General features: G+C 41.0%; 2 long non-coding RNA genes across 3 annotated transcripts in view; one reads left to right on the forward strand and one right to left on the reverse strand.

Moving 5' to 3' along the window:
- Nucleotides 1-6: 6 nt before the first annotated feature.
- The window catches only part of LOC102290975, a 49,027-nt gene continuing 35,232 nt past the window's right edge, over nucleotides 7-13,801 (reverse strand). Inside the window, exon 3 of one of the 2 annotated variants that reach the window (XR_006055432.1) lies at nucleotides 7-790. This is a non-coding gene — a long non-coding RNA (uncharacterized LOC102290975). Of the gene's footprint in view, nucleotides 796-13,801 lie in introns of both variants that reach the window. The other variant, XR_006055431.1, reaches the window with a different exon arrangement.
- Nucleotides 870-5,209, forward strand: LOC102289962. The gene is made up of 3 exons (XR_317035.3): nucleotides 870-1,073; nucleotides 1,155-1,458; nucleotides 1,551-5,209. It is a non-coding gene; the product is annotated as an uncharacterized LOC102289962 (long non-coding RNA).

Raw genomic sequence — 13,801 nt, forward strand, 5'->3', positions numbered from 1 at the left:
CACACAGAGCTCAGTATGGATAATAATTTCAATCTTGTCACTCTTAAAAAAGATTAAATAATCACATATTTTCTCATTTATGACAACAGAGGCCATCTTCAGTGTACAGTAAGTGGACTGTCTAATTACAATTGAATGTAGTTAGACAGTCCAATACCAGTGACGACCATAAACCACACAATCTATTCCCAGCATGGATTTTACACATAACCTGTAACCAATGCAGGCAATGCTATTGCAAAGACAAACTTTATATAACTGTTTATAAGTTTTGCTTAACATTTAAGTAGATATCAAATGTGCTGTTCCACAGTATTGCACATTTAAATTACCCACTGCTTCTTCTGAAATAAACAGAAACATATGCTGGCTGCATATGCTCCACACTGCTTTATTTAGACTGTTCTATAGCGACACGACAACAAGAGTGTTTTTGTGAAAAAGACACATGGGTAAATTGCAACTGTTATACAAAACAAGACTTGGGAAGAGGAAAAGTAAAGAGTAAAAGTGTTCAGAGCACAGATGCACCCGCTCTCTTGCTATCTCCTGTGCTTGTGGGTATACTGCCGATCCAGCTATTCTTGTTGGTTTGTTAATTGTTTGTCACCCACCAGGTGCCATCTGTCTGTAGTCCCACAGTCCCCGAGCCATGTGGGCCGGCCTGCCTGGCGCCTGCCAACGTCACTGACCTGCAGCAACCGTCCACACCTCCGTCACACACCTCCTGATCCGTCTGGGATAAATAGCTTCTCCCTCAACTTCTGTGCCGCCATCGCGGCTTCCCAATCTGTCCTGTGTTAGAAGTAGAAGAGGGAGGGGGGTGACAGGAAGAGACAGGGAGGGAGGGAGGGAAAGAGAGACACAAATAAGAGGAAGGAATGGGTAAATGGATAGAGAAATGCATAGTGTGAGAATGAACAAGACACAGAGATAGATGTGCGCAAAGATAAAATGGCCTGTTTGTGCTTCCTGATCTGTCTCATTTTGCAGAAAACACAGTTCAAACATCACAGGCTGCTACAATAACTCTGCAACAACTGTCGCATTTGTGTCTACAAGCCTTGCATACTGTGGGTGCCAGATCAACAATCAAATTCTGATTTCATTATAGCATTATTTTGCACAGCACTGACTGCACCTCTCTACTTTAGGAGACACACCAACAGGCAAGGGAGGTCACCTTCACCTGGGCCTGATGTTGGGGCAGCTGCTTGTTGAAAAATGAGATCAGCTGCTTGCTCACCGGGATATACTGCAGTCTGGAAGTACCCAGGGTCTAGTGTACCAGGTAGCATACGGTGGGCCCCGTACAATAAAGACAGGGTGAACAGCCCCCTCTCTCCCAGCCTGTCTGCCTGCCTGCCTGCCATCCTGGGGCATGTTGGGTCACCTTGACAACTGGGCCCAGTGAGGGGAGCTGCACCCCACTTCAGGGCAAAGAAGAAGGCAGTATGGGTAATGAGGCGTTGCCATGCAAGTGGAACAGCTTTTGAATAACCCCATCCGCACACAGATACACATACACACTATTCTATTTGTGTTTACAGGAGGAACAACAGCTTGTAGAAGAAACCTCTGCGGAGTTGTTGGTCCAGGAAGAAAGAGATTCATGGGCATCATGGTGGAGGTCAGCTAGTCAGGAGAGAGTTCATGCACAGATAACTTCAATAAAGCATCTAAACGTGATATATGACGTATATGTGATGCATGAAAAAGGATTAGCGGGAGTGCTTTGCTATTATGTAGAAACACCGGCAGGATGTGAACCTATTGTTGTGTCAAAACTCCCTCATCATAATGAAATACTTGTAAAGGTTATAGTGTTTCTCTTCTTTCCAAACTGAAATTTATGTTTTGTGGACTCACTAGATTCAGCTCAGAAAACTGTAAATCCAGGCCAACGTAATGTTTATTTTAAAGGAGGAGGAAACACTGGATTGTCCTACCCAAGCAAACCTAGTTATAATGATTGTCAGAGGTGAGGTTTAATCATTCTACATCTTGGTCTCATAAATTTGGGGAAGGTACAGTATTCCCTCATGTTGACTCAACGTTAAACATTCACTAATAGCCTCAAAAACTGTGCAGTGTCCCGTGAAGCCAATGGAATCCTGTGAACGGCAGAATAAGACCCAGTGGGACTTTCTGATCACCTCTACACACAGAGACTCACAGTCAGTGTAAGGTACATTTATAATCACCACCACAGATGTAGTAATTGTTACTGAATGCAGCGGGCATGCTCTAACGGTATAGCTAGTACATATCTAGTTTCTTTGGCAGGAGAGCCAATGAGACAAAGACAAACTAGTTCATGAAACAGCATGAAGTAACATATTGCTGACCACCAGCTGCATTTGTTTGAATGGAATAAGCCTGCAATCCATGTATTAAAGCAACATAATACAAAGTAGTTGGAGTGTATATGCTTCAATCCAAAGTATGAACACTGCATATGGGTCATCAAATGTGTTTTTATTTATTTAATTGTTCTTCATGCTCACATGCTTATAGTCCTTGAGTGGTGAATATATTAACACGAAGCGACTTGTGAACTTTAGTTTCTTATCTCCTTGCAAAAAAGAAAAAAGATTCCACTTCATTATTCAGCCATTCCTTCTGTTTGCAATTGGAAACAACCCTTTCCCAGTATAAATTGCTAAAACTCTTGGAAACCGCATAGAAATTCCACAAATGCATGCACTATATCGTATTAAGCTGTAAAGCCATATTGCAGAAAAATGGACCGCAGAAGGAGTTCATTTCTTTTACAGGTTTGTAAAGATGATGTATGATAGCAGGATGAGTGTTCTTTTTCCTCTTAATACATTATACACACACACACACACACACATATACATATATTTATTTATTTATTTATTTTACTCCTGTCTGTCCACTCTGAATGCTAGTTAATCTCCTGCAAACTTTGCTACAGATGCTGGCAGATCGGTTTGAAATGATTATGGGAGCCAGACCCGCTGTCCAGCTTTCCAGTAACACTCCTACATGGAGATGGAACCAGAACTTGGGCTGAGGCTGAGACTGGAGCTGGTCTGCCAGGGGATGGATGCCAACAGGCCCAAGAAATTAATACCAGCACTGGGGCCTCACTAAGGTTCAACATTTAGCTCTCGCTGGAGCAGAAAAGACGACATGACCGGCAATGATGTCACCAGAAAAGGTGGCTTGACTGAATGCTAGCTATGGTTCACCTGGAACTAACAGGGGGAATTAGTTCCCATCGATGAGAAACACCCCAAAACAGAAACATGACTTATTTGAATATACGCCTCAATATAAGGAAAAAATTAGATTTACATATAAAACCATGTAATTTCTAAATCATCCCATCGACGAACCATCTATGAAGTCCATCTCTTGGACTTCATTCAAACTAAGAAAACTCTCAGTCTAAGCATTACTTTTCTGTTCAGCAGCAGCATTTCTATGATCCAAAAGAAAGGGAGTGGAAGTGTAGCAACAATGATGAGTGAAACTGAACCACAGATCCCAAACCAAACCACAGCTTCCTGACTTTTGCTGCACCCATCACATTAGACTTCAGTTGCCAAAAAAAATCTGATTTACTTTGACACAACATATTAATCACCCCCCGAAGGGGAATTACAATATTATTAACCGCTGGAAAAAAACCTGATGAGAAAATGAGTTGATAAGATACAGATGCACGTTATTAGGACCATCGTGGATTTGACGCTCTTGGCTTCTGTCTTTCGGTTTGAAGACACAACGGTTTTGACTATACTGTAAAAACAATAAAATCAAATCATAGTCACTTTCTGTCACTGCACATTCGCAGAGAGTTAAGCGTTGCCATCATTTCTGTGCTTTTTAATGAGCTCTGGGGACATTACAGGCAGTTTATAAGCTGCAATTGTGATCCTCTGTGTCTAATCACAGCAACGATGGTTTAAACATCAGGAAATCATTTACATTGCTCTGGCTCAAGGGGAGTTTCAAAGTATCCAAGTAAAATTATGATAACAGAAGACTACTTACACACTCGAGTGTGCACACGGACTGTTTTACAGACCAGACTAGCTTGCGTCTGTAAGATATAACTCAAAATGTGGTGTCTTAATACTTTGCAGGGAACTGAATAGATTAATGGATTAAGAAAAGACAACCATTTAATTGCATTTTAAAGCTTCTGCAGTAAAACAGGGTATGTAGCCATTTTAATCTAATGACTTCATCATTCAAAACAAAAGCCTTGTAATTAATTTGTAACTCTATAATTGACTTGTAATGAATTTATAAAACTTTTCATCCCTCTTAAAAAAGAAAAAAAAACAACTTCAAATGGGAACAAACAATCAATCATCTCAATGTCTGTTGCAATACTAATGAACCGCAACGGATTCCTGTCAAAGAAATGAAGGCCAACATGTTTCAATAAGGACGCTTGTTTCTTCTTCCCATAAATATGTTATCCTCGGTTATGCCAGTGCTGGAAAGCGTCCAACTCAAGCCATGAGACAACATATTTTGTGTGGGCTAGCTAATAATGTTTGCCCCCACTGCTTCTATCTGTCCCTGCCCTAAGAAAAAGAAAAAAAACCACTCTAAGAGTAGGAGGATTTCATGTACGTTAACGGGAAACTTTCATTTTGTAATGGAAGAATGGAGTCATGGTGTAGAGTAAAAATAAAAACTGCAAAAAGAGAGAGCTTAAGCCAGCCTAGTTCACAGTGGGATAAAGAATTTCGCTTACTGACCCTTTTAATGGAAACCGACACTGAACATTCAGCTGGGGGAACAAATACACAAAACGGCAGAGCTGCTATTTTTCTTTTTCCACTCCGTTTTGCTTTTTTTAACCACCTAACACTCCCCGATGGCGCACTGTCCTAAAACTGACCAGCCTTGAAATATGACGAGTTTAATAGGTCCTACATCACCGCTGAGCACGATTGAGTTACAAGAGTAACAACTGGTCTTTCCCAGACCTAAGCAGAGCACCAGAGCCCACGGAGGAGCAGTGTGAACATAACCCCTTGTCAAAAGGGTTCAAAGCCAGGAGGAGACAGAAGTCTGAAGGAATGGAAAAAGTGGAATAAAGGGGGAAAAAAGCTCCTTAAAGGAAGTAGACTTTCAGGTGGGTAGGGATTCAGCATAGCTGCTCTGATGACAGGTAAGGATAAGAAGAGTAGTCGCTCGTCACAATATTGCAGCGCTGGCGGGTGGGTGGGCCACGAGGGGAGGTAAAAATAGAGGAAGGGAGGCGGGGGGGGGTGCAGGAGGCAGGGCAGCCTTACCGGCGCTGTCACCAGCCCCTGCGTGTTTGGATAAGACCCATGGAACATGTGGGGGAATCAGCATGAGGCATCACACCTGGAGGAAAAGACAACTAAATCCAACCCCCAGTGCAGCAGGCCCTGGCTCCACCAAGTCTAGCCAGCATCTGGAATGGATATCTGGAGATGCAGTCGAATTCACAGCCTCTTCCACGTGCGCTTCTCACTCTACCACTGTTTTTCTTTTTTTTTAATGTACAGTGTAGGTTGTAGAGACTCACAGAGGAATTGTGTTTATAAATAAAGGCTTTTTCTCGAACTTGGTGTTATCCCATCTGCTTGGCAGTAACGGTATTGTGTTGTCAGTAAACTATAATACACTTTTTTTTTCTTATAATTGCTAGCTTCCCTTCACCCCCAATATGCTTCCACTTGACTCCTCTTGGCTTTAGCAAGTGTACAGATGCCAGCAGTTTTTGGTTACAGTAGCCTCATTCTTCTTTTGCCATCTTTTAGCATGTTTCAAAGGAACAATGTGATCCACTCACAGTCAAAAACAGAACTTTGTATATACCCAAGCATATCTTTTGATGTTTCCGGGGTAACGACATGCTTTCCTGGACTACAAGTTTAAACTGTTAGTGCCTGACAATAGATGAGAAGCCACCACCGCTGCCCACGACCTGCACGACGCACCACAGTGGCTGTGTTTTATGGATGTTTGTGTGTATGTGTTTGCATATGCTGTTTGTCACGGGCCAACCGTCCATGTTGTGACTGGAAGAATCCCGGGCACAATGTTTGTTTACACGGAACCGCTCACTCACCCAAATAATCAGCCGCTGTGGGCCTTTCTAATCCCTACACAAAGTCAATGGAGCCAGGTTGAGCTGGCGACAGGCGAGATAAGATACTCAAACACAGCCTCTTGATCTACGAGCCGCGGCCTCTCCTTCCCACACCCTCTGTCCCCCCTTTGTTTCCTCTATTGCAATTCCCAACGTGACACGGATTTGAAGCTCACGGGACGCATTCAGAAAGCGGGCCCGCTTGGCTTCACTGTGTCGCCTCCCTCTACCTAGCTGGTCAGCTGAATTTTTGTTTTGGGATTTTTCTTTTTGTTTTCATCCTTTTTGCACGTTCTCGCAGCGCAACGTACAAGTCAAAGCAAGCTGCCGTGGTCTGAAGAAACACCCACTCGCTTGCAAAGGAATGCATATCTGAATTAGTGTATTGTTATGGTTTTGGCTACGTCGGTACTCACTTTGCAACTCCCGGTGTGCGAGTGTGATTCTGCATGCGTGCTCGTGTATACACTGATAGAAGTATGTGGCGAAACATTCATTAACATTCCATTCATGACCTCGGTATTATGTCCACAGTGACAGAGAGCATATATTTGCCTTTCACACCTCTTGCATCGGATGAGGGGAAATGATAGAGCGTTATGTGTGTCAGTGTGTGTGTGTGTGTGTGTGTGTGTGAATGAGATAGAGGGACAGAACGAGGGAGAGAGCAGCAGGGGGACGGATAAAACACAGCTCGCTGATACAACATAATCTATCTGGAACCATGTCTCAATATCACAATATTTCACACATTTACGTATCACAAATGTGGCAGTGGCAGCCTTCTCCTCAGATCAGTGGAGTTATTTCTGCCTTGTGTGCTGGATGCTGCAGGGCCGAGATACAGTTTGCAACGGCACAGATGGGAGAGGCTATAGCATCGGTACCACAGTATCACATGCAAAAATGTTTGGTATGTTTTAACACAGATAAAGCTGACATATTCCGAGGCGTTTCGCAGACAATACCCATGAAGGAACAATCTCCCATCTGGCAGTGCAGTCTCTCTAAAATCCTCTCTGTCATGCTCAATGAGAACTGGAGAGACAAAACATTCTCTGTCTGTATATCAGTCCTTATCAAGGCTGTACCTTGGGCCTTGTTGGATATCAGCAAAACATCACCCCGCAGGGTTAGGGCCTTTTAAAAAAGGAAAACCCTGCACTTTATGTAGTAGCTCCAAATTTATAAACATCTCTTCACGGTTTGACGCTATACAGAAGCAGTTTATGTATTCGTCCCGAGGGTATAAGTATGGGATTGGATAGCAGCATAGTGGACAAACTTCTTAGCTCTGGAACCACATGTACAATTTCCCGGTTAGGATCAAATCGATCAGCTTTACACTGTGTCCTCTTCCCTTCCCACGCCTCAGTAAAGAAGGATTACTTTCTGAGGCTGGGTTACCCGCCACCCTTAGGAGAGGAATGCCAATGAAGTCACTGCTGTACTGCTTCTCTCCACATGATGGTGCAGAGGACAACTCTCCCCCCCTGACGGCATGAAAGCTCACATTCATCTTTAGGTCGTTACATATGTAGATCCGTGCACACAGACGCACGTGCTGAAACACGGACGATGTATTGAGAGGGATTATTTTGAACTACATCAACAAACAATCCGCCCGCCATCTGAAATACTTATTTTCATGTATATAAATTGAATTCATTACGTTTGCGCTGTTTGCACTGAAGAGATGCGAATTTGTGTAATGGCTTAAGTTGAGTGGGCATTTTTAATTAGTTTTTTTTTTTTTTCATTTAAAGCTGCGTCCTCTTTCATCTCCTGCTGTATGAGGTTACTGTCTTTTAGTCAGGGAACAAAGAGCCGTACCACTCAATATGACACACAATCTGTGTCTTTGCATGCGTGCGTCTGTGTCCTTCCTGTCTCAGTGTTGTCACACCTGTACCCTCTGTCATGATGTTATCAGACCCTAAACACCTGCTCCACAGTCTAAGGTCACCAGCTACATAAAGTAAAAACTGCCTCCCTGGCACAGTGAGACGGGCATCTGAAAATACATTCTTTTGTGTGTAAATAAAAAGAGGCGTGCTTCTGTTCTATAGTTATTTATATGCAGCTCGTGTCACCCAGCACATCAGTCACAGGTGTCATATAATCCAGAGGATGACCTTAATAGTGGGAGACGGGGATGAAGAGAAGCAGAGTAAGGACACATGCAGGGACACATTCTTGTGATGTACACAGACTTTACGCTCTACAGTACCTGCTTTGCTTTTAGGAAAGCGCTATACAATATAAATTTCTCACTATGTGTTTAGATATTAAGTTCCCATCTTTAGCAACGTAACTAGTAAAGCAAAGTAAAAAGGTACTTTGATCTCACAGTTTTTAAGTAGATATATGATTATTTTGAGCTCCACGGTTTTAAAATATTATTAGTATTGGATGCTATTCTCTTCACAATTAAAAAAAACAAACAACTTTAATTCTACTAAGCATTGACACAGCACAATTGCTTATAATCTTTTTACACATAGAAAAACAGCTTGCAAAAGTTAGTGGAAATGTGAGGATCTGCTTAGCTACATTTAGCATTAGCGTTAGCAGGAAATTGTAGCTTCTCTTTTAAAGCAGCAAATTGAGAAAGATTTTAATTTCTGAAGTGCAGAGTCACTGCAGTTACACAAATACAAAAGAGAGTCGGATACCTGGTATTGTTGCATGCTTACATTGGGTGTTGTTATTATCATTTTCTTCACATTACTACGCATTGCTCCATTTTATTCTCATTAATTTGAAGGTCAGAAAAAATAAAATACATGAAAAACAATTTACTTTTTACCTTCTCCTGAAAACTGTTTGGTAAATTCTGAGGTATTTTTATGTATTTCCAAGGTAGTCTGGATATGGTGTGTAAATATCAACCTCACAAGTTAAACAAGTGTGAATTGTTTAAAGCAGTTTCACCAGCACTGCTAATAAGTGCATGACTTAGAAATTTTGCGTTTTGCTTCTATGGCACCACAGTGGACTTTATCAAACAATCATGATGTCACTGAAGGGCACACTTTCGTTTTTTTTATATAATGCGCCCCATTTTCAGAGGCTGAAAAGTAACTTGGCAATTGAATCCCTTTCATGGCAAGATGAGGTCCATTCTTTTGCTTTTTTAATATGATTCGCATCCCCCAATAAAAAAGACCTAACTATCTTTCAAGAATGGACATGTCTAAGTGCCAGAGCCACGTATCAGCCTGATGACTTGTAAAAGGGAGCTACTTAAACTACGTCCAAAAGTTCCTTGCAAAATACTCAGGAAAACTGTTCCAGGTAAATCTGGAAACAATCTGGCTTCAAAGGAGGAGATGCAAACAGATAGTGATGTGTGACCAAAATGTAAAAAAATGACTCCATTGATTGTCGCTGGAGCACTTGCTAGCTGCGCTCACTAGCTGCACTTGCTAGCTGCACTCCATATTACAGAAAGCGCAAAGGGTGAATGGAAATGAATGATGCAGTCACACAGTGAAAAGGCAAAACTTAAAAGAGCAGGTTAAAAAGCTCAACCCAAGATAGAACAGGTAGAAATGTTGTGCTGGTTTCTCACCTTTCTCACTCACTATGTGTTAATAGACCTCTCTGCATTGAATTATGCTTGTTATCAATCTCTGGCTCTCTTCCACAGCATGTCTTTTGTCCCGTGTTTCTTCTCTCACTTCAAATGGTCGCGGCAGATGGCCCCGCCCCTCCCTGAGCCTGGTTCTGCTGCAGGTTTCTTCCTGTTAAAAGGCAGTTTTTCCTTCCCACAGTCGCCAAAGTGCTTGCTCATAGGGGTCATATGATTGTTAGCTTTTTCCTCTGTATCTGTTATTGTAGGGTCAACCTTACAATATAAAGCGCCTTGAGACGACTTTGTTGTGAATTGGCGCTATATAAATAAAATTGAATTGAATGTTACATGGTTATGTCATTTTAGTTATTGTTAAACTAAGCAATTATTTGACACTTTTTAAATTCCCAGGAAAAACACTACCTCAGCTACTTTTGACTTTACATTTCACTTGCACTGTATCACTGGATATACCAAAAGTTAATTCTGTCGCTACGTCCAAATGAACAGAATCAACTTGTGGGGATTTCCTTACCTGGATAATTGAGCATGCATCAAGACATCACTGGATATACTGCTATGTTACTACTATTACATTATAATCCTGCTGTTAGCACCTTTTTTCAGTAGTTTAACACTTACAATTAGGTAGTGTGTCTTCAATGACAATAACTACTTGGAAAAGAATGGAAGGTGCTCTTTATTTACTTGTGCTTACAACTGCTGCTGCCTGCAAGCATCAATAGCACAATGTTCAGTAGTTGCTTAAATTCTCATTGTACATTTTGTTGAAATATTGTGGACTATACTGAAACTAAAGGTCTTAGCAAGTTCCTAGAAAATACTGAGATACATATTGTATATTACCATTCAGCTTTTACACAAATACTTAAACTTAAAAGAAATTAACAGTACATTAGAACATGTAAAACCGGATTTAGGCAGCAACATTCATTATGAGGTACTTTGTGTTTAATTTTTCAAAGAAAACCAGGTTTGCTGTCCTCATAATTGGAATTTTCTATTTTGAAGAGCGGTCCTGTCCAACTAAAGACAGGCTTATATCCAGTTTATCTGAGTCACTTTCTGCATTTTTTATATTCCAAGCCGCCTACTTTTGATCAGAACTGTCCTTCATTATGTTCTAGTTTGTTTCATTTCAGACATGGCGAGTGATAGCAAGACTCCACAGTGTAAAGCTGTGCACACTCTTCAAGTCACTATTATAGACTTAAGTTCACATTGAAACTCTGACTGAATGTGAAAAATGAAAGCTTACTTTGGAATAAAAACTTTAATTTCATGTAACACAAACAAACAATAGAGCAGTGTCACTGACTGTTTTTCAACAAGCATTTTGCCATAAGCTGTATTTACTTTTCATTAAATTAATTGGTTATTAATAAACTAGCCAGGACACAGAATAATATCCTCCAGGTTGTAAAGCAAACTGTATTAAAAAAAATAGTGTGAAACAGGTTCTTAACAAGGCTGCAGGACATCACCGCAATGGCTGGATTACTGTGTGTAGATAGTGTGGGAAAAAAATTGCATTACACTGCTGTGCCTGTTGGTGCTTTTGCTCAGAAATACTTCCATTTCCAATCCTTAATGACAAACAAGAAAGCTTTTCTGATTGAAAACAATTCCAGCACTTCAAGCCATAACAAAAATCATGACAAGAGCATTTTCACCAAAAGGAAGACATTTCACGCACTGGGAGCCTTTTGTGATATTTTCTCTCCCTCCCTCTTACCCTTCTTCTCTCTCTCTGTCTCTTTCCTTTGTGTGCGTAAATCATCTCTTCCCTGCGGCCTGTCTGTGATCATGTTGATGGGAAACAAAGAAATCATCTTGAATGGCACATTAATTTCCTCCCTTCTCCCCCTGCCCTCTGCCTAATGAAATCCCCTCTGCCACGGGGCCTGAGGAGCCACACTGGCAAGCCGTCACCAGCCAGTAAATATGTTTACCTTGGAGCACTACGCTAATGGACTGTTTACTAGGGGGAGGAAGCAAGGGGTGTTACAGCGACCATGCACGCTGGGTGTGGGGTTGTGTGTTCCTCAGACCAAATGACAGCTCTTTTGCTTCCCCCATCTCCTAAAACTAACAAACCTAATCTAGAGTGTCACCAACAAGGTGTTCAGATGGAAAGCCAAAATGCATCATCTTTAGCTAGCGTAACCACACTTTTTAACATCTAGTGCTTTGTGAGTCTCCGTGTGTGATAGCTGCTCTGTTCCTTGATTCTGGATTAAGAATATAGAGAAAATGCATCACAGACATGTCTCTTGATCTTTATGCAAATTAGAATTATTGTATACATGAAATTGCTGCTTAGAGGATTCTCCAAAACAATTGTCTTGAGGAAGCTCAACGACATAACCGAGAGACACGACCAGCTGTGATCTTGTGTCTGTAATCTCTGTTGAACTGATGCTGAATTGCATGAATGTCACTAGCCAACCTTGTTCTTGTAACTTTCACAGAACGTAACCCTGTGTGCTGATTCAGGCTCGAAGTACACATGTCCTGATGGTATCAGAGTGCCTTGAGGATACTACTGTTGTGATTTGGCGCTACAGAAATAAAACTGAATTGAACTCAATCAGATTATCAGAATGGGCATGTGTGTTTTTAAGAGGCTCCGATAATAAAATTCTAATATACTAGAGTGAAACCTGTTGTAAACTGACCTTCAGACAATGTCCCAAACTGACCTGAGTTTATATGTTTAATTGTCTTGTATGTGGTCACTCTTTGGCTTTGGTGGCAAATGGACTGCAACTTAAGGAAACACCAGCATATAGAAAAATGCTGCAAAAGCACACAAAACACAATTAAAGTTCAATAAAACACAAAAGAAGTTGGAAAAAAAAAATCTCCAATATACAACACAAGTGTTTCTGGGGACACAATAATATGACGGACTAGCTGCAGAAATGACAGAAACCAAGACATGTGAAGGATTGTACTGAGACAAGCTTAAAGGATGGAGATTATCCATCAGTGTTGTGAGGGATAGAAAGATGCAGGTAATGGGAGTTTTAATCGCACGATTCAAAAAATACTCTAGATACATGTTTGCTATTAGCTCTTTACTGTTAGCTTGTCATTTCCGCAGCTGGCCTGTCATATTATTGTCTCCCCAAAAACACTTCTGCTTTTTTATGTGGGTTTTTTTTTTTATTTCCAATGTGCTTTGTGTGCTTTTGCAGTGTCTTTCTATTTTCTGGTGTTTTCTTAAATTGCGATACATTTGACCTTTAAGGGCCACCGTATTGGCTTTATGGACTCATGCATGAGAAGTTAATAAGTTAATGAAGAGTTGGCCCAAGAAAGATGTGATTCCTCAGTAACTTTTTTTTACTGCAAACCACAGCCACAGTACAAAGTATTTTTTTTTCCACTCAGAATCAGTTGAAATAAACCAGCAGTATTTAAAAAAAAAAAACATGTACAGAAATTCATTTACATACATATAAATTAAAGGTGTGTCTTTTAAATTCATGAAATGATTTAGAACATATAAGACATGCTCTATGTCATTTCAAAAGTGTTGTCATGTGTTGTGTTGGTCACCAACTGTCATCCAAGCATCCACACACCCTGCAGCAAACATGGAGGGCTCTTTAACCGTCAGCAAACAACTCCTGATAGACTGAGTTATGTGAAACTTGCCTTGTCTCATATGACAAAGCCACAGAGATCCTAAAGAGACAGTGAGGTGTTAGGCTCATCATTACAGTCCTGTCCATATATAGTTGGCAATCTGGCCGTGTAATTCTGAATCCTCTGACATTGTGATGGGAATAGTGGATTCCTTATTGGCAGTAAAAGAATCCCTAAATTATAACAGAATGCATTTTTAGGATTTTTGCTTTTCTACGTCCAATACGGATTTATTTAAACCTCAAATTTGTATTTAAGGTAGTGCCGTGACTACAGCAGTGAACCCTCAGAAATACAATCTACTCAGATATATTGACAGTATTCATCCTTACACAACCTACACTCAGAGTGCACAGTACACTTAATCTGCTGGATAAATTGGCCCCCAAGCTCAGAGACAGTTTACAGGTGCAGTTGGAACTTAATATTACCTCATG

This window comes from Haplochromis burtoni, unplaced genomic scaffold, assembly GCF_018398535.1.
Source record: "Haplochromis burtoni strain Fernald_Lab_line unplaced genomic scaffold, NCSU_Asbu1 Contig_338, whole genome shotgun sequence".
NCBI lineage: Eukaryota > Metazoa > Chordata > Actinopteri > Cichliformes > Cichlidae > Haplochromis > Haplochromis burtoni.